The sequence below is a fragment of the Mesocricetus auratus genome, unplaced genomic scaffold (assembly GCF_017639785.1).
Source record: "Mesocricetus auratus isolate SY011 unplaced genomic scaffold, BCM_Maur_2.0 Super-Scaffold_6730, whole genome shotgun sequence".
Lineage (NCBI taxonomy): Eukaryota > Metazoa > Chordata > Mammalia > Rodentia > Cricetidae > Mesocricetus > Mesocricetus auratus.
The window spans coordinates 888,437-906,634 of record NW_024429184.1 but is presented as its reverse complement, the minus strand read 5'-3'; the positions used below and the strand labels follow the sequence as shown (position 1 = coordinate 906,634).

The window sequence follows — 18,198 nt, the reverse complement described above, 5'->3', positions numbered from 1 at the left end:
CACGCTCCGTCCCACTGATGCGACTTGGATGCAGGCATCTGCCAGAGTCCGTGAGTGAGCCTAACTGTGGTCCGAGGAGGTGTTTATGAATGCTGAAATTTCAATTTCATGTAATCCTGTGCTATGAAATATTCTCTTTTTTTGCCCAAAACATTTATAGATAAGGGAATAAGGCACACAACTGTGATAGAACAAACTGCCTGGCGTTCATGCGGCTGCAGCGTGGGGATCCCAGCACCCCTGACATCGTAACTGTAATCTCTTCTTGGGTCATGCGAAACCCGGGTTTGATCTCTGCTTGAACAGGGTTAGCCATGGTTGTCTCCATGATTTCTTCCAAGGGCCACGAAGATCCCTGAGGTCAAGTACTCTGGTTTCCATGGTTTCAGTCTTTGCCAGAGCTGAGCAAAGATTCTGCACCCATAATCCGGTGAGGTCCTTCCTCTACTCCACAGGCCGTCACCTCCTTAGGAGTTCCCAAGATTCAGTGGCAGGCGGACCATAAACCACAATACTTTTCGGTGTTTGTCCCTGTGTGTGTGTGTGTGTGTGTGTGTGCGTGCGCGCCCGCTCATGAATATGCATTTGTGTCCATGTGGGAATCAGAGGGCAACCTTGGGTGTTGTCCTCAGGGTGTCTACCTCCTTTGCTGCAGGATTTCTCATTACCCTGGAGCTCACCAATCAGGCTAGACTGACTGACCAGCTAGTTCCCAGGGACCCTCCCATTGTCACCTTCCAACAGTGCAGGGGTTACAGTGCATGACATTTTCCCATGGGTTCAGGGGACTGGACCCAGTTCTTTATGCTCAGAAGACGACGACTTCACAGGCCCCAGGGCCCCCAGAGTCCATTATTACAGTAGTAGAGAAACCACCCCTTCCCTTTAGAAAGAGACTTAGCTCCCTTGTCATCGAGGGCACTGCCACCCAAAGCCACTCTGTAACTCCTTACAACGGCTCGGTATGCTCTAGTCCAGGGAAAATGTCAGAAGGGGAAACAGGCTACAGAACTTAGGACCGCAAGGCCTGGCTGCCTGCTCGGAACACTGTGTAAGTTCGAGGAAGAAACGCCACAGTCAGTTACCCTGCCTGGGACCAGAGCTTCCAAGCCCTGGGCCGAGTTCTCCAGGTCCCTTGAGGAGGCTGTGGTGTTCTTCGGCCCTTCAGTGGGCGCTGCTTTTGTTTCCTTTAGAAGGGAGGTATCTCCCTGTTACGATGACCACGACGACGACAAAGACAGGAAATACACCATCTTCCCCAGCCACTGAAGGGATCGTAATTGCTTATATGTACTACAGAGAACACATAACAGCTGATTTCCTTTTTCCTACAGAAGCTCGTTCACCTGTAACTCTGGGTAACTGGCCTGAGCCTTGGGAAACTTCCAGCCATCATTCCAAGAATGGGGGTGGGAAGGTTAAATACCACTCCCCTGGTGTTTAAAAAAATAAATTAAAAATAAAATTGATAGTAAAAGCGTCAATCCCCAGATGAAACGGATCCCTTGCCATCTCCTGCTCTCTGAGAACACTTCTGAGGTTGTGGTGACAGGACTAGCCTCAAGCAGGGCTCCTGTGGCCACATGCTCCCCAGGAGGAAGATAATGTTCCTTTCACAAGGCAATCTGGGATAGGAAAAGCCCTCCCGGAGGGTAAGGAAGCATCCATGGAGAGTAAAGCCTAGAAAATATGAACAGTCTGCGCTTGGGAAATTGCTCTTAGGAGACATCCACACAGACAGGGATCTGTGCCCGAAAACTTGAATGTTCGTGTTGCTGTTCTCTGCAGCAGGAACCAGAAACCATTGTCTGGACTGACTTCCCATTCCTCATCTGGGTAAGAACTGACCTTTGGCAACGAGGTCATTTATTTCATCTTTATACTTGGCATCAAGGGAATCTTCACTCGCCTTGTTAAGTGAGTGAATAAAGAACTGGAAAGCTCTGTCTCAGAATTCAGATATTATGTGCCTAATTTTCCCCATAATTACAGAGAAAGACTACTTTGTAAACTGTCATTCCACAGAGTGGTAAAACACCCCTGACCATACTGACTTACCTTTTCCTAACCTTGAGTAAATGATCTTTAAGCTCAGGATGGCTGCCATGAATCTGTCTTCAAGACAAGAAGATGGGGGAGGGGGGAAAGGAAAGGGGACAGGAGGGACAGCCCTCAAAACTGTGCCCTTTATCAGCAATAGTGGCTTTTCCAAAACCCCAGACTTTAGACAACTGAAGAACCCCCTGACACCCAACGTCGGTACACTGACTGCACCCCCTGACATCAGCACACTGACTATAATCCCCTGATACCCCATGTCAGTACACTGACTGTACCCCCTGATATCTGCACACTGACTGTAATTCCCTGACACCCCACTTCAGCACACTGACTACACTCCCTGACACCCAACTTCTGTATACTAACGGCAACTGCTCCTCCATCAGCTCATGTCCTGTCAGGGAACCTGAGTGTTTACCATTCTTCACTTTGCCCCCTGATAAGGAGTGGATGCATGCTGGGTATGGGAGGGGTCAAGCTAAATGCTACCACATATGCCTAAATAATTTTATGGACACACTAGCTCTACTCTCTGCTAAAATATATTACAGAACTAAAAGGAGCAAACCAAAGTAAAGCTCATTAGACAGCGATAACGGTCACCCCAGAAACAGATCCCCAACACAGTCAGCAACTTAATCCATGGTTTTTATGAAAGGCTTTCCAGGGGGGAAAAAACACCATCCAACATACGCCACTGACACGATCTGCTGTCATTGAGAGAAAAAACAGTCTTACTTGACATCCCTGTCTCACATGGTACACATAATCACATCGCAAATAAAGTTTTTGTTTATTTGGTTTTGGAGACAGGTTCTCACCATAAACCCCTGCTGGCTGGGAACTCACTGCATAGCCCAGGCTAGCCCACAGAGTGTTCTCACCAATCTGTCTGCGTCTTCCTGCTGAGTACTGGGGCTAAAGGTCTTTGTCCTCACACCCCGGCATACAAATTAAATTAAGGAGACTAATTTTATGCTTTTTTTGACAAAAGATAGCGAAGATCTAGACAGAAATCCAGTGTAGGCTGGGAGGGCCCCTTATGGTTCCCTGCAGTCCCCATAAGCAAGACTGGGCCAAACAACACTTAGACGTGCTGGGTCAGCACCAAGGAACTCTGGCGCATGGACCAGTTTCAGCTCCCAGTGTTTGGTGTGACTCAACAGGCTAAGACGATTTTTATTTTACTAAACGGTTGGGGAGGCAGATTAGAGGAATCCTATGCGGTGACCTGTGAAGGTCCCATGAAACAATTTCAGAGTCCATAAAGGAAGTGGTGGGACCCTACTTTATCTGTTCGCTTAGGTGTTCTCCCTCCATGGCTGCTTTGGGGGGTGGAAGGGCAGGCAGCACGGCAAAGATAAAGACTTGACTTGCAGCATAGACCTTACCGGATCTTCGAAATCTAAAAACGTTTACTTGAGCCTGCTTCTTTCTCATTTAGCTGCTGAGAGGACCAGGGACTCTTAAGTAGGTCAAGGCTGCGGCCGGAGGGAAAGTTAACCTGGATAGCACTCAGCCAAGCCGGGAGCGCAGCACCCTCCTCCTTCCTGATCCAAGGGTGCCCACCACAGCCTCCTGGCGATGTTAAGTTGCCTTCTGAAGATTCTGGCGGCTATAACTTCTGCCCCAAAGTAAGGTTGTGGTTTCCCATAAAATTGAAGTGCAAAGTGAGGGACACGCGGAGAAGGAAGTGGGGAAGGAGGGGTGGCGTGGAGGGTTTGAGAGGTCAGAACAAGGGGCTTTCTCAGAGCCACATTTTGCATATGTAAAGATAGCCTGGCTGTGTAGCCAGCAGACCGAGGAAGGCTCAGCTTCTGCTCTATGGTTTTAGACTTGTTCTTCCCTGGGAGACCTCAGACCGTTCTAACTCAAGGCCAGCACACGGAGCACTGTAAACCGGAGATTCTGTGGAAGGAGACCCTCCCCTCCCCCGCCCATTTTTCTGCCGTTTTGTTGAGCTGTGTGGAAAAGATCTCAAAAGTTCATCCGTCTTTTTCTCGTGAATGAAAAAGCAGAAGGAGGGAAGTGGAGGAAGACGGGAGGAAGAGGGGAAGGAGACAATTACAACACTGTATGACAGGAATACCGATTATTTAATCCTGAAACTGCCCAGTTGACACCCTCGTTCTTCAGATGAAGCACTGGGGCTACATCGTGCCGTTAGTTGTGCCTGGATTTTACGAGGGCTCCGAACTCAGGAACCCATGCTTGCTCAGCAGTCACTAAACCCACAGAGCCCTCTCTCCAGCCCCAGTATCTGTGTTTTTAAAGCCTCCCTGGTGATTCAAATGTGCAAGGAAATTTTCACAACACTGTTCTCGGGCTTCTGAATCCATTGACAAAGTGAGACCTGGGCATTCGCACTTTGGCAATGTCTAGTGCAAAGAAATATTAAGGACAGGCAAGATCCCTAATGTGACAGAGCCTGTTTCCTGCCAGGTAGGTTACTTAGGGTACAATTGAAAGGGAGCAGAATTGCCATCTTGAATTGGGGGTTTGCAGACTGTTGGAAGGAATGCAGAGGGTTGTTAATATGGGCAAGAATCAGAAAGTCACAAGAGTTTTGGCATAACGAGTGCTTTTGTGACTGTGCAGAAAAAGAGATTTGAGAATCAGTAGAAATGAGAGAGATACTACTTCCCGAGCAAGAAAGGGGTCATTTGTGACTTCTAGAGGAAAAGTTGGCCATAACTCCCTTCTCCCAGTGGCTAGAACACTATTGCAACCACCTGCCAGGAACCATTTAAAAATTAACTACCACGAGGGCTATTTTTTTTTACATGCAAGCACCTAGAACAAACACCTATTCAAAGTTCACAATGCTGAAAAAACATTGTATCTGCCAAGAAACAAAATGAAACGTACTGAAATTTGAAAAATAGTCAACTATGGTGTCACCTTGACATTAGAGAACAAAATATCTGTTAGTGTTTGATTTTCATTCCTGTGACTTGATCTTTTAGTAGTCTCTCAACCAGAGACAGGATGTTAATATGTACACACACACACACACACATACACACTTCACACACACCTCACACAAACACACACTCAAACACATAAACACATATACATGAACATACACACACTCACACATGCATACTCACACACACATATAAACACACATTCACACATATACACACATGCACTTACACACTCACACACACATACATATGAGCACACATTCACACACATGTGCACTCACATACATACACACAAAACCAAGAAAGCCTAGAATTCAGAGCACAAGAAAATTAGAATCCCAACCATTAGGTTCCGACAGTGACCCTGGCTAATGACAACTCTGTAAACCTCAGTTTTAAAAGAGGAAGGATGCTGAGAAGGAGACTAGTGATGGTGATGATTGATGGTGGTGGTGATGGTGATAGTGATCATGGTGGTGATGGTGGTGATGGTGATGGCGGTGATGATAATGATGGCAATGATGGTGATAATTAATGCCCATAACATAGGTTGCTTACAAATGTTGAGCTATGCCTAGAACACCGTTTTGGTGGGTGCTACTCATTCCTCAAGCCATTTTCTACTTATAAACTGAGAAACCCACAGCCCTTACCTACCACTGTCTATGTAAGGATCACATAAAAATCTAATATACTTGGCACTTTTATTAGTGCATGGCTTCTCTTAGAGACACACTAGTTTTATTTGATTAATTGATGGATTGATTGATGGGTGATTTAAAAAAATGTTTCATTCTATAGCTCAAGCTAGCCTCAAACTTCCCATATATCCTAGGCTGGTTTGGAACCTACTATGTAGCACAGGATGGCTCTGGCGCATATACTTATAATCCAACATTCAGGAGGCTATGCCAGGAGGACTATGAGTTTGAAGCCAACCTGAGAATATTAAGATATTGTCTAAAAAAATTAAAAAGTTAATGCGTTGAGAAATCCACTGTACTTCATCTTCATCTACCCTCCACAGGTAACATTTTTCATTAGCTTATGAGTTCCTTCGCTGCTGTCTTATGCAAGTAAACACTTGCATATTCTCTTAGTCTCTTACACAAAGTTAGCATGTGACATATTTACTATTACTGATTTGATTTGTTGGGGTTTTTTGGCTAAAAATACACATGAGGAAGATGTCTTTGTTTGGTTATTTGTGGGCTGGGGGTGGATAGGGTGTGTTTGTGTGGATACAAGTATGCCTGTACATGTGGAAGCCATAGGATAATCTGTGTCATTCCCTGGGGACCGTTCACCTTGTTCTTTGAGACAGGGTCTCTCTTCTAGCCAGCTAGTAATATCAAATCCCAGGATTAACTATCTATGCCTCCCCAGCACTGAGATTACAAGTGCATGCCACCATGCCCAGCTTTTTTTCTTTTAAATATGAGTTCTTGGGACTGAACTCAGGTCATCATGTTTGTGTAGCGAGCACTTTACTAGTGGAGCTATCTTCCCAAGCCCCTCATTTGGTTTTTTAAAAGTCTCTAGTCACACTGGATAACCTTTGATCACTTACTCCCCCCTTTTTAAAAAAATCTATCTTATTTCTGTAAATGATCCACGCAGTCACTTTGAATTCTCTGTGTGCTCAGTAGCTGAAGTCCCTGGAACAGCTACATGACCACTGTAGACCTGGCTCTGAGCCCCAGCCCATGTCCCCAGATGTCTGATGGTCACTGAAACTTAGTTCCCAGTAACAATAAAGCTCCCAAGGCTCTAACGAGAGATTACTTCCTCCAGAAAGCCCACCAGTTTCTCCAGGGTCCCAGGGGCAAAGGTGCTGCTGACCCACAGTAACTTCAGTACTAGATCTTTTTTATCTGAGTCGCTCCTCTGCCCCCACACTCCCCGGGCCTCTCACAGTGGGACCACAATTTAGGTCTGTATGAAAGTCTTGGCAGTGTTTCCCTGAATATGCATCTGGACTTGAGTTTTGACAGCTCCGTTTCATCACCAGCATCAATTTATTTTTGCAAGCTTATTATATAGTTTACTGCCTGGTAGGAACCTCCCCTCTTTTCTCTCCTTTCCCCTCCAAAACGTTCTAAGTTCTCCACAGTTGTTTCGTTTTCTGAATGAATCCTGAACCGTTAAACCTTGAATTATTTTAAGTTATCTGCTCTGGCTTTCTCAAAGTGAAACGATCTGTGGAATGATCTGTGTGTGTGTGGGGGGGGGAATCAGTGACGGCATGTCAGTAACCAGACTCTACACCAACACAGACAGGAATGAACTGAAAAACAAAGAAATAAGGAACACGACTCGGTGTTACAGGAAGCAAAGGCTCCAGTGTCGTGTTGCATGCTCTAAAGGATTCAGCCAGGTATCATTTTTGGAACACATTGGGAGAGTCTCATGACCTAACTCGAACCTCTAGCTCATAAGCACAGGACAGTGCAGGTAGGTTCTAAGTGAAAGAAATTCCAAGCGCCTTGCCAGTGAGAGAGCTGTGAGGAAGGACCAGAAAGTTTCTGGAAGAGTAAGACCCCCACCCCCACCTTAGAAGCCGCTGACTCGACACCATTGATCACGGGGGGGGGAATGCCGTTTTGCAGGACACGCTGTCCTGCTCAGCACAGCGTACCACCGTTCTGCATCCGATTATGGTGCAGACTGGAGCCTATCACTATCCACAGGGCACTGAGCAATCCTGTGCTGATGCAACTGCAAAAGTGCGAAAGGAAAGAACTCATTCCTGTAGTCTAGAATCTGTTTTAAAACAAAGACAGAAAGGCCATCTTGCCAACTAGCAAAACAAACAAACAAAACAACAATAAACTGCTGTTCCCTGCAGACGATGCACAAAACAAGAGGAGAGATAGGGTAAACAACTGTTGCCCCCAAGGAGTCCAGGAAAAAACGAGAGGCAGACACGTAAGATGGGCCATTGGTACAATAGTCACCACTATTGGGGGTGGGGGAGGTAACCACTCCCTTTCCCGATCGGTTCTAGTCCGCTCCGTGGGAGGGAATACAAGCCTGTTAGTGAAAACCGGGTCAAAAGCTTATAACTAAGTTGCTAGAGGGGAAGCTGCTGCTGAGGTTTGTCTAAACGGGCATCAAACTGCCATTCGAGTGCGCTTATATACCCTGGGGGAGGTAACCACTCCCTTTCCCGATCGGTTCTAGTCCGCTCCGTGGGAGGGAATACAAGCCTGTTACTGAAAACCGGGCAAAAGCTTATAACTAAGTTGCTAGAGGGGAAGCTCCTGATGAGGTTTGTCTAAACCGGCATCAAACTGAGTGCTTGCGCTTATATACCCTGACGAGTGCTGCGCTCAGCCTTGGTCAGAGAAGCTTCTCTTTGCAATGGGCCCTGATTAATACAGAGACTCAGAAGTGATCAAAGTTCTAAACAGCGGCTGGTGAATGTGGCAATGCATTGTGTATGTATATGAAATTGTGTGTGTGTGTGTGTGTGTGTGTGAGAGAGAGAGAGAGAGAGAGAGAGAGAGAGAGAGAGAGAGAGAGAATGTCAGGAAGAAAGGGTTAAATGAGCATGTACACTGACTGGGTAATGGAAAGGAGGAGGGCATGCTGGACGATAGCAGGCTCTAGCCCTGCTATGATTGTCTTACCCCTTGCTCTAGGAGAAAATTTTTGTATCCGTTCTTAATGGGAAACTGTGCGGGTCCCAGACAGGTGAATGAGTTCGATGCCCAAATGTGGGTTTTAAATCGCTTCTCCTGCAGTATGGGCTCTGCACACCTTATTCCATTCACACGGGGGAGCAAGAATTGCAGGCCTGTGGATCTAAACACATAAAGAACTCAAGTGTGTGTGTGTGTGTGTGTGTGTGTGTGTGTTTATTAAAGCGACTTGTGTCTGATAAACACTTAGGTGACCTTCTCCCTAAACCTGAAACTTCGGAGAGCTTGATTCATCTTCCCCTGCAGTTTGGTTAGGTCTTTATGAGTGATTTAGGGAGATTACCTGAGTGTTAGTGACTGCCTTGGGAGCCACCAGCAGGACACCAGGCCTGACCACAAGCTGTCACATAACAGCTTTTCCAACCACAAGTGATTAAAAACAAAAACCCAGAATGTAGATGCAGATGAAACACTGGCTCTATGTCTTCCCTTGGAGGCGCCATGCTGTGGGCTGCTCAGAATGCTGAGCTACTCTTTGAAGATTGCTATCCTAGTCTGGAGTAGGTGTTCTACATCTATATGTGAACAACACTCTCCAGATTGTATTATTTTGGAAAGCAGATAAAAGCAATTTGCCACACATGCTTAGCTGTAGAAGACATTTCCAACCAGCCAAATTTAAATTGAATACATTTTATGTCCATGTATTGTGTTCTCACCATATACAGAGAAGCAGAGACAGTTTTCTGAGGCAATAATGCTGGTATTCATTTGTGGCTCATGAAGATGTTGGGAAGGCAATTACCAAAGGGAATCTCTCAAGGTTTTTTTTTTTTCAATAGTGCTGTTGTAATAAGTGTTTAGTCTCTCCAAGTGACTACTTAAAAAGAAAAACATAATTTAGATGGATATATAACATGCCTGAAGAAAAAGTCTCATTGGTCGTAATGTTTTCCTCCCTCCCTCTCTTTTTTCCCCTCTGTGTCTTCCTACATTGCTGAGGATTGAACCCAGGCCCCTGCACACGCTAGGCAAGCACTCTACCTCTGAACTTTGGCTCTGGCCAGATGTTCTCTTTAAATGTTATTTGGAAAGGCTTAATAAGCAAAGGTTCTCCTCCTCTTTCCTACCTTCTGGCCTCCTCCAACACTGAGACAACCCAAAGAACCAGCACATTGTTTTTGCCCTGGTGATCTTTCCCCTACATCAGATCTCCCCTCTGTAGACCCTTGGCTTCAGTCTTCAATGTTTTCTTGCAGCCTTGTGCTTTTGTTCATACTCTTATGTGGATTCACACACACACACTAATACACACTGCTCCAGGTTTCCCTTCTAGCCTTTGCCCGATTAAACTCTCCAAGTCCTTCAAAGTCAGTTCAGACTCTGCCTTCGCTGGCCTCCAGACGTGATTCTCTCCATTATTTTGCTTGTTATTCTACCCCACCCACAGTGTAATAACCCCATCACCGGGGAGAGGGGGGTAGATAAAATACCAATTGAGTAATGTGAAATAAAGATTAGATCGATTTCCCAATCACAAGGGAGAATTCAGAGTCATAATTAAAAAGGAAATGACATCGGTTTATTTCTATCAGTTACGAGTCCAGTTTTGCCAAGAATGAAGTTAAAAAAACAACAAACAAAAAGACTGACCTTTAAGCTTTCTTTGGGAGCTACATTGGGAGCTGCATGGTGGTACCTGTCTGTAGTCAGGGGGCCATAGCCCGAGGATTGTGAGCTTGGGCTACATGACAAATTCCAGGGCAAGTTGCTCTAATTAATGACACACTGCCTCAAAAGAAAAAGGAAGAAACTGTGCCAGGAAGCTTATGATACCTCGGAGCATATGAAGGTCACACATCTGGCCTTCATTTCTGTGTAGGAAAAAGAGCCCAAAGAGATATGGTTAATTGCAAGACATCAATTAGAAAACAAACATACACACACACACACACACACACACACACACACACACCACTAGCTTTTCACCTCACCTCTATTTTATACCTCATGTTCTCATCCCCTTCTTCATTTATTGCTTTGTTTTCATCAGTACAAGAAAAAGAAAATAAAGCTAAAATGCCAAAAAGTCATGATGTTTTCTCTCTCTCTCAGCAAAAGCTCAAAGACGTGATTTTTGTCAAAGCAAAGAGTTTCTACACACCAATCAGCAAAATGATGAAAACAACCCAGGGATGGGAAAAAAATAGTCAAAAACTGTCCAAATTTGTTTAAGGAATTTGACAACAGTAGTGAAAGTGGTTGTTTTTAAATGGAAAAGGGTCTAAATAGACATCTTGCCCCCATGAATACAAAAAAACGACTGGCAAGTGTATGAAAATGTGTTCAACACTGTGGATCACCAGGGAAATCAAAACCATGATGAGGTTCACCTCAGATCTGCTATCAAAGCATAACAACTACAAAACAAATGTTAAGCACTGTCTAGGATACAGAGAAAGGAGAAGCCTTGGCCAGGTATAGTGACTCATGCATGTATTCCTGGCATTTTGGAGGCTGAGGCAGCAGGATTCCCATGAGATCTAGGACATCCTGGGCTAGAGCAAGAACCTGTCTCCAAAAGAAAGAAAGATTTGTTCACATTTGCCAAGAATGTGAGTTGGCAAAGACATCACACAGCATAATAGGGAAATTTCCTTTAAAATCAAACAGAATTTCAATATGACCCAGTCATCCTTCTTCTCGGTTTACATTCAAAGGAAATAAGATCCTGATGCCAAGCAGATCCCTCTTCTCCCATGGTCTTCGCAGGATTATTCACAGAAGGTGAGATATGGAGGCTATCGGAGTCCTCATCAACAGAGAAATGAGTCAAGAAAACGTGAAACAGTCACTAGGATGTACTGCAGAATCGTCACGTGTTTGTGAAGTCTAAAGACGTCGAGCTCACAGAAACAGAAATGAGAACAGTGCTTCTGAGGGCAAGATTGAGAAAAGGGAAGATGCCGGGCACAGGAAGTGGGCACAGGAAGACGTTGGGTCAGAAGACAGATGAGTCTTAGCGATCCAGATCATCAACAGTGCACTGACTGTTGAGCGATAACTCGTTTTATATTTGAAATTCCTTGTGAAGGCAATTTCAACCGTTCTTTCCTATGTGTGTGCACACGTGTGTGGGTGCATGTGTGTGTGTGGAGGGGTGCGCGTGCTTACGTGCATGCACACGTGGAGACCAAAATCATCATCAGATCTATTCATTCCTCTGCCATTCCCTTCTTTTTTAAGACAAGATCTCTCATTGAACCTGGAGCTTAGAAATTCTGTTAGGCTGACCGGAGAGCAAATCACAAGGATGTGTCTCTAGTTCCTTCCCACACTGGGATTATTGATACATACCACCATGCCCAACTTTTTAATGTAGGTGCCGAGGTTCTAAACTCAAGGCCCCCAGAGTGGGTGGAGTGGTTGTCAAATGTACAAGAGACGTGGGTTTGAGCTCCAGCACTGCAAAAACCAGGCGTGGTGGCACACACCCGTAATCCCAGCACTTTCTTGGGAGTTGGAGGCAGGAGGGTCAGAAGCTCAAGGTCATTCTTCTTGACTACATAGAAAGTTCAAAGCTAGTAATAGAAAGTTCAAAGCTAGTAAGACTCTGTTCCAATAATTAATTAATTAATTACTTGTTAACCACCTAAATTGGGTCCCTGGGCTCACACACTGAGCACTTTACCCACTGAGCCATCTTCTTAGGCTCTAATTCTAAGTACTCACTCTATATTAACTTGACTATAGTCATTATTTCACAATGTATGCATGTAGCATGTCATCAATTGTCTGCTCTAAACACATACAAGTCTTGTTAATCATATCTCAAATAAAACTAGGGGAAATTGCATCCAGAGAAAAATATCAGTAGCTCATTGTAAAGTATATCATCTCCCCCAACATAGTCAGAGAGGATGATTCTACTGATATTATTGCTACCTGAGAATTTAAAATAGCCCATTAACTCTTCATTAACCACATACATTGCTCACAAGTTTTCATCATATGATTAGGCACTCTTGTGTTTCCATAATAAACCTCTATTTCCCACAGATGTGAAGCTGCCTCAGGTTTTGTTGCTTGTTTTTGTGCTTGACAAGATAAGGGATGATGACCAGCAGTGCACTTCTTCAAGGGCAGATGGGTTTCAACTGCAAGCTCAAGTGTAGGCCTAGAGCAACCACAAGCCACTTGGATAGCATCAGGGAGCCAACACTTAAAAAGCAAATAAAAACTGTTGATGATTCAGTAAAGTTATTCCTGGAAATAATAAAAGACAATAGTCTGCACACTGGCCTCAGAGCACACAACATAAATACTGATTTTGGGCCATTACCAACGCCTAACCCAACTTTGACTTAAACTGTAATCCCTTCACTGTGCACCTCTATGTTTGGATGATTTAAATAGTTTCTTTCACTAAGTATCCACAAGGTGCCATAGGAAAATAGCTTAGGAGACTCTAAAGATCTTTGTCACCTTTGCAGTGGTGTCCTGAAGAGTCCCCTTGGAATTGGAATGAGAATTTGTTGAGATCAGAGACTGAGCACTGGAAGGTTTGGCATGACTGGATTCTCCTTAGTCACTTTCAGGGACTCCTGGCACTTGGGAGTATCTGCTCAATAAGTCCTTTCTGTTGCTCAAACAGCATGTTTTTTTCCTTCTAACTTACCAGAGAGCAGCATGGTGGTTGACCAAGCAAGCAGTTATGCAAAGCAGGTGTTTTATATAGTAAAAGTGTCTATATAATACATGTTAAGATTTTTTAAGATCATTTTTCAAGGTTCAGGCCGATGTGCAGCAGGAGTCTAGAAGTAATGGCAGCCTTATCATTTTGGGAAACCACAGTTGAGGACAACGAGCTGGGTGGCTAAGGGGGAAGGTCAATAACGTCCAGCCAGCTGAAAACTGAGTGGCAGAAAGCTGAGGCTGGTAACCTGGGCTAGCCACTCTTAGAAAGCCAGTTGATGGACACAAGGCAAGCTGTAAACATCCTTAGCCTTGTGTAGAGTCCTCCAAGACTCCACCAGTCCTCCGAAGCTCAAGGCTCCTCTGAGGTATGTGTTGTCTGTGTCCTCCCTCTCATCCTCTCTTCGTTACTTTCCTGTTGCTGTGACCAAGGCGACTTATAAAAGGAAGTGTTTACTGGGACTCATGGTCCCAGAGGGTTTGAGTTCATGATCATCTTGGCAGGGAGCTTGGCGGCAGGCGGGCATGGTGGGTGGAGCATTCGCTGAGAGATTGCATCTTGATGCACAGGCACCAAGGGGGTGGAGTGAGGGGTAGCTAACTGGAACAGTGTGGGGCCTTTTGGAATCTCAAATTCCACCCTCACACACCTCCTCCAACAAGCCGTACTTCCTACTTCTTTCCAAACCGTTCCACCAAATGGGAAACCTGTATTTGAATGTGTGAGCCTATGGGGGGGAGGGGGTCATTCTCACTCACACCACCACATACTTTATCCAAGAAATGCAGATTGCTTCCTCCCCTCACTTCTTTCTTTCATCTGCTGCAGCCAGAAGCCTAATCTCACTGGTGCCCCCTCAGCAGGATCTCTAGTGTAGGTTCCAGCCCAGCATGGAGCCCCCTACCTACCCTGAAGGACCTCTTTTCAGAGGTCCACATAGGTGAGGTGGGGCGGCAGCAACGTCCGTGTTGAAAGAGAAGCAGCAAGTTTCGTGCAGAAATGAGGGGAAGGGAGGCTGGAAAAGTAGGCCATTGGTTAAGAGCACTTGCTGTTCTTGCAGAGGACCCAGGTTCAGTTCCTAGCACTCGTGGCGTCTTGTAACCATCCAATAACTCCATGTCCAGGGGATCCAGTGCCCTCTTCTGAACGGTATGGGCACCAGACACACAGGGGGTACACATTCACATGTGCAAGCCGAACACTCAGGTACGTAAAATGAGAAGTAAAATTTAAAAGCTCTTTGATGAAGCGAGGGAAAGGGGGAATGGAGTGGCTGACACAAGAGATGTGTGTCACACATGGAGATGAGGAGGCAGGATGTCTGCAGACATGGGGGCTGATCTTACCTTGATGGGGGTCCCTCCAGTCTCTCTGCCTCACCCAGGGAATTGATTCATCTGCGGCAAGCTCAGACTAGCATTCAGACCAGATGAGTATGAGTCAGTGTGCAGCACACATTAAAAAATAAAGTAAGAATGTTACATCAGTGCAAAGCCTCAGGACGCCAGAGTCAGCCTCGGGGAGCAGCAGCCCACCCCAAGCCTCTAGAGGCAAGGACGAGGGACACTGGTTAGTCTTCAAGGCTGTTAGTCACATGTGTTCTCTCTTACAGGGCTGCAGGCAGTGTGGACATCTGCCCTCACCCTCTAGCCAAGGGAAGCATGCTGCTCAGTGGGCTTCCACTGCCCGTTCTCTAGTTTTCTAGTGGTCTCTGCTGTGGATCCACAACACCCACTCCCCCTTCATCGGTGCTGCCCTTCTTTAGGCAGAAGATGGTGCGATGGGGAGTGCTCTGTTATGTCCCCAGACCATCAGCTCATCTGTCGCTCCCCAGTTTTGGTGTTCAACCTGTGACATTTCAACCCACAGTGGCCATGCCAAGACAGCCCAGGTTCACACTGGACTTATAACCCTCCTCAAGTCATTGGGTTCACCCTTCACTGGAAGTCACTGTGCCCTTGGAGAAAGATATCCATGGCTTATGCCTCCCCTATCCCCACCTTACCCTGACTCTGCACACTGCAGCCGCCAGCATCTTGTCTACAGAGTGCCCGGAGTTAGGGAGGGCTCTTATACACTGTGTAGCACGTGGGCTTGAGAGAACTCACTGCCCTCTCAAAGGTTTGGGTGTGCTTAAAGCTGATTGGTCTGTCAAGCCCCCTGACTCAAGATAGCTGTAGGGTGTGGGTAAGGTGGGGGAAGGAGTGGTGGGACTTGGGAAAGAGCTAGCTCCTTAGAGCCACACAACAGGGTCTCTTCAGTTTATGGAGCTTGACTTCTGATTCAAATGCTAGGTGATTGGGCCCACGCTCATGACTCAAAGAAACGGTGCTTGTTCCTGCCCCCAAATGGGAGATACTCAAGTGAATTCTTTGTCAAAGGCGACAAAGTCACTTTACAGAACTACCATATGATGGTTGCTGGCCACTCCCACCAACAGCTATGGCAACGGCTCCCTTGCTAATCAAGAATCAAGCCCTGGGCTTGTGCTGTAAAACCAAGACACTCTGCCAAAAGAGCTCACAAAATCTTACAGTAATATCGAAATTTTACAACAAATTGTTTCTCTCGCAGCTTGCAGGCTGGGTCAATAAACCCTGTGCCCTGGAATGCACGGCTTTCACATAAAATGCTCTTGGAGTATGATTTGTTTCTAACTAACAGAATTGTCAAGTGGAGGGATTTTTTTTTCTGATGTAATTGAGACTCCAAATTAGCTCATTTTCAGCTAGTTGACTCCGTCAGATGAAGATGAATGCCTTTTGAAGGAGAGATGACCTCCCCCCTCCCATCAGAGGTTCTTCTTTCTGACTTGATGATGTAATCAGTCTTGTTGCAGAAGCCCACATGGCAACTGTCAGGTAGTTTCTAGGATCTGTAGAAACACGTAGGTAGGTCATGAGGTCAGCCTCCTGTTGACAGTCAGTCATGTGTTGGTGACTCCAGCCATGCAGGCATGGGAAAATGAAGTATGCCAACATTGCTCAACAAGCACAGAAGAAAAGTCTTTCCAAGTCAACCCTCCAGATGACAATGCAGCCCAGCCATTGTCTTTATTGTGATTTGTGATATCTGAGCAGAGGGTCATTCCTGGATTCCTGACCCCCAAAGAACTTAGGGGCAAATAGTGCTGTAGACTTTGTCCTCGGTTCTTTTACAAATATTTCAACCCCCCAAATCACATTCTTAAAGATGCATAAATGATATTAAGATTTCTGAGTCAACACTGCATATTAGGGAAGAAGGTATCGTCATCAGAAACTTTGACAAAATTTCTGAAAGCTCAAAAATAAAAAAATGAAAAATTAGGTTAAGCATGGTATATGCCTTTAGTCTTAGCACTTGGGAGGCAGATGCAAGGGAATCTCTGTAAGCCTGAGGCCAGCTTGGACTACAACTAAAATTCCAAGCCAGCCAAATATACAAAATACAATGTATCTAAAAGAAAATTAACTGTGTGTGTGGTGTGTGTGTGTGTGTGTGTCCTAAGTTAACATCTGGAAATAGATGATGCTTTCTTAGAAAATCTGGGTTTTGCTTATTTGTTTGGAAAAAGTACTTTGACAGACTACTAAATTTTTCTGCATTTCAAAAATTTAGAGGTGTGACAGTTGTTTTCATTAGTTCAGTGTTATTATTCCAGTAATATGTTATTTACCCTCTTTTTTATCCAAAAGTACCACACCATATATGCTGTCGTGTCTTGTTTTTCTCATTAAAACAATACATCTTGGAGGTCTCTCTGTATCCATACATAAGTCTTTGTGTTTTTTTTTCACTACAGTATAATATGCCGTTGTGTATGTAGAAGTACCAGAAGTACCAACTAGTTTCTTCCCCAGAGACATTTGGATTGTGTATAGGTTTTTTTTTCTAGTATACACTACACAGAAGGGAATAAATGCATTGCTTATTTTGAACATGTGCAGAACAGTCCACAAGGATAGGTTCCACAATGAGACTTCCAGGCAGATGATGAAGGCATGTGGAATTATATAAATATTGACAAGTTACATTCCTAAAAGTTGGATCTTTTACTCCAGCCACCAGTGAGCATCTGTTTCCCCACAGCCTCTAGAAAGGAGGTATTATCAAACTGTGATTCTTCTGGCTTGATAGTTGAAGAGGACATCTCACTATAGGTGTTTTTTTGTTGTTGTTGTTGTTTTATTGTTTTGTTTTTTTAAGTGATGCTTACAAATAATAGTACCATGGGAGGAAGGGGTGAATGGTGAAACAAACTGGCAGATGTACGTAATGGAGTATTATTCAGCAACTAAGAAGAATGCAAAGTCTTTTGTAAGAAAATGAATGATCAGGTTATCATGTTGAGAAAATTAAACAAGAATCAGAGAGAAATGTTTGCTTTCATAAGTAGACACTAAAAAGGGGGGGAGGTCTTTACGTAAATAAATACCTATACATAAATAAATATGTTTTAAAAAAAGCTGAGAAGCCGGGTGGTGGTGGTGCACGGCTTTAATCCCAGCACTCGGGAGGCAGAGGCAAGTGGATCTCTGTGAGTTCGAGACCAAGCCTGGTCTACCGAGAGAGTTCCAGGACAGGCTCCAAAACAATACAGAGAAACCCTGTCTCGAAAAACCAAATAAATAAATAAATAAAAGCTGAGAACCCTCTGGTGGCACTATACTTAGTATTTTTCAGAAATCTATTTTAAAGTGACAGCAGGTCATACTGGCACAGGGCAGATCAACAGACCAAAAGAAGTTTAAGATGACAAGGGAAAAGATCAATGAACATATGGAAAACCATTTAGCAGCAATAAAAAAATCATCATCCCCACCACCTCATTCCTATGCCCAAATCAATCCCTAGTAGATTAAAGATTTAATTTTTGAAATCTCATGTT

At 44.8% G+C, this 18,198-nt stretch overlaps 1 long non-coding RNA gene across 1 annotated transcript; it reads left to right on the top strand.

Moving 5' to 3' along the window:
- The first annotated feature begins 13,432 nt into the window (after positions 1-13,432).
- On the top strand, positions 13,433-17,081 carry LOC110343708. Its single transcript, XR_002386021.2, has 3 exons — positions 13,433-13,695; positions 14,389-14,534; positions 14,941-17,081. It is a non-coding gene; the product is annotated as an uncharacterized LOC110343708 (long non-coding RNA).
- The last annotated feature ends 1,117 nt before the right edge of the window (positions 17,082-18,198 follow it).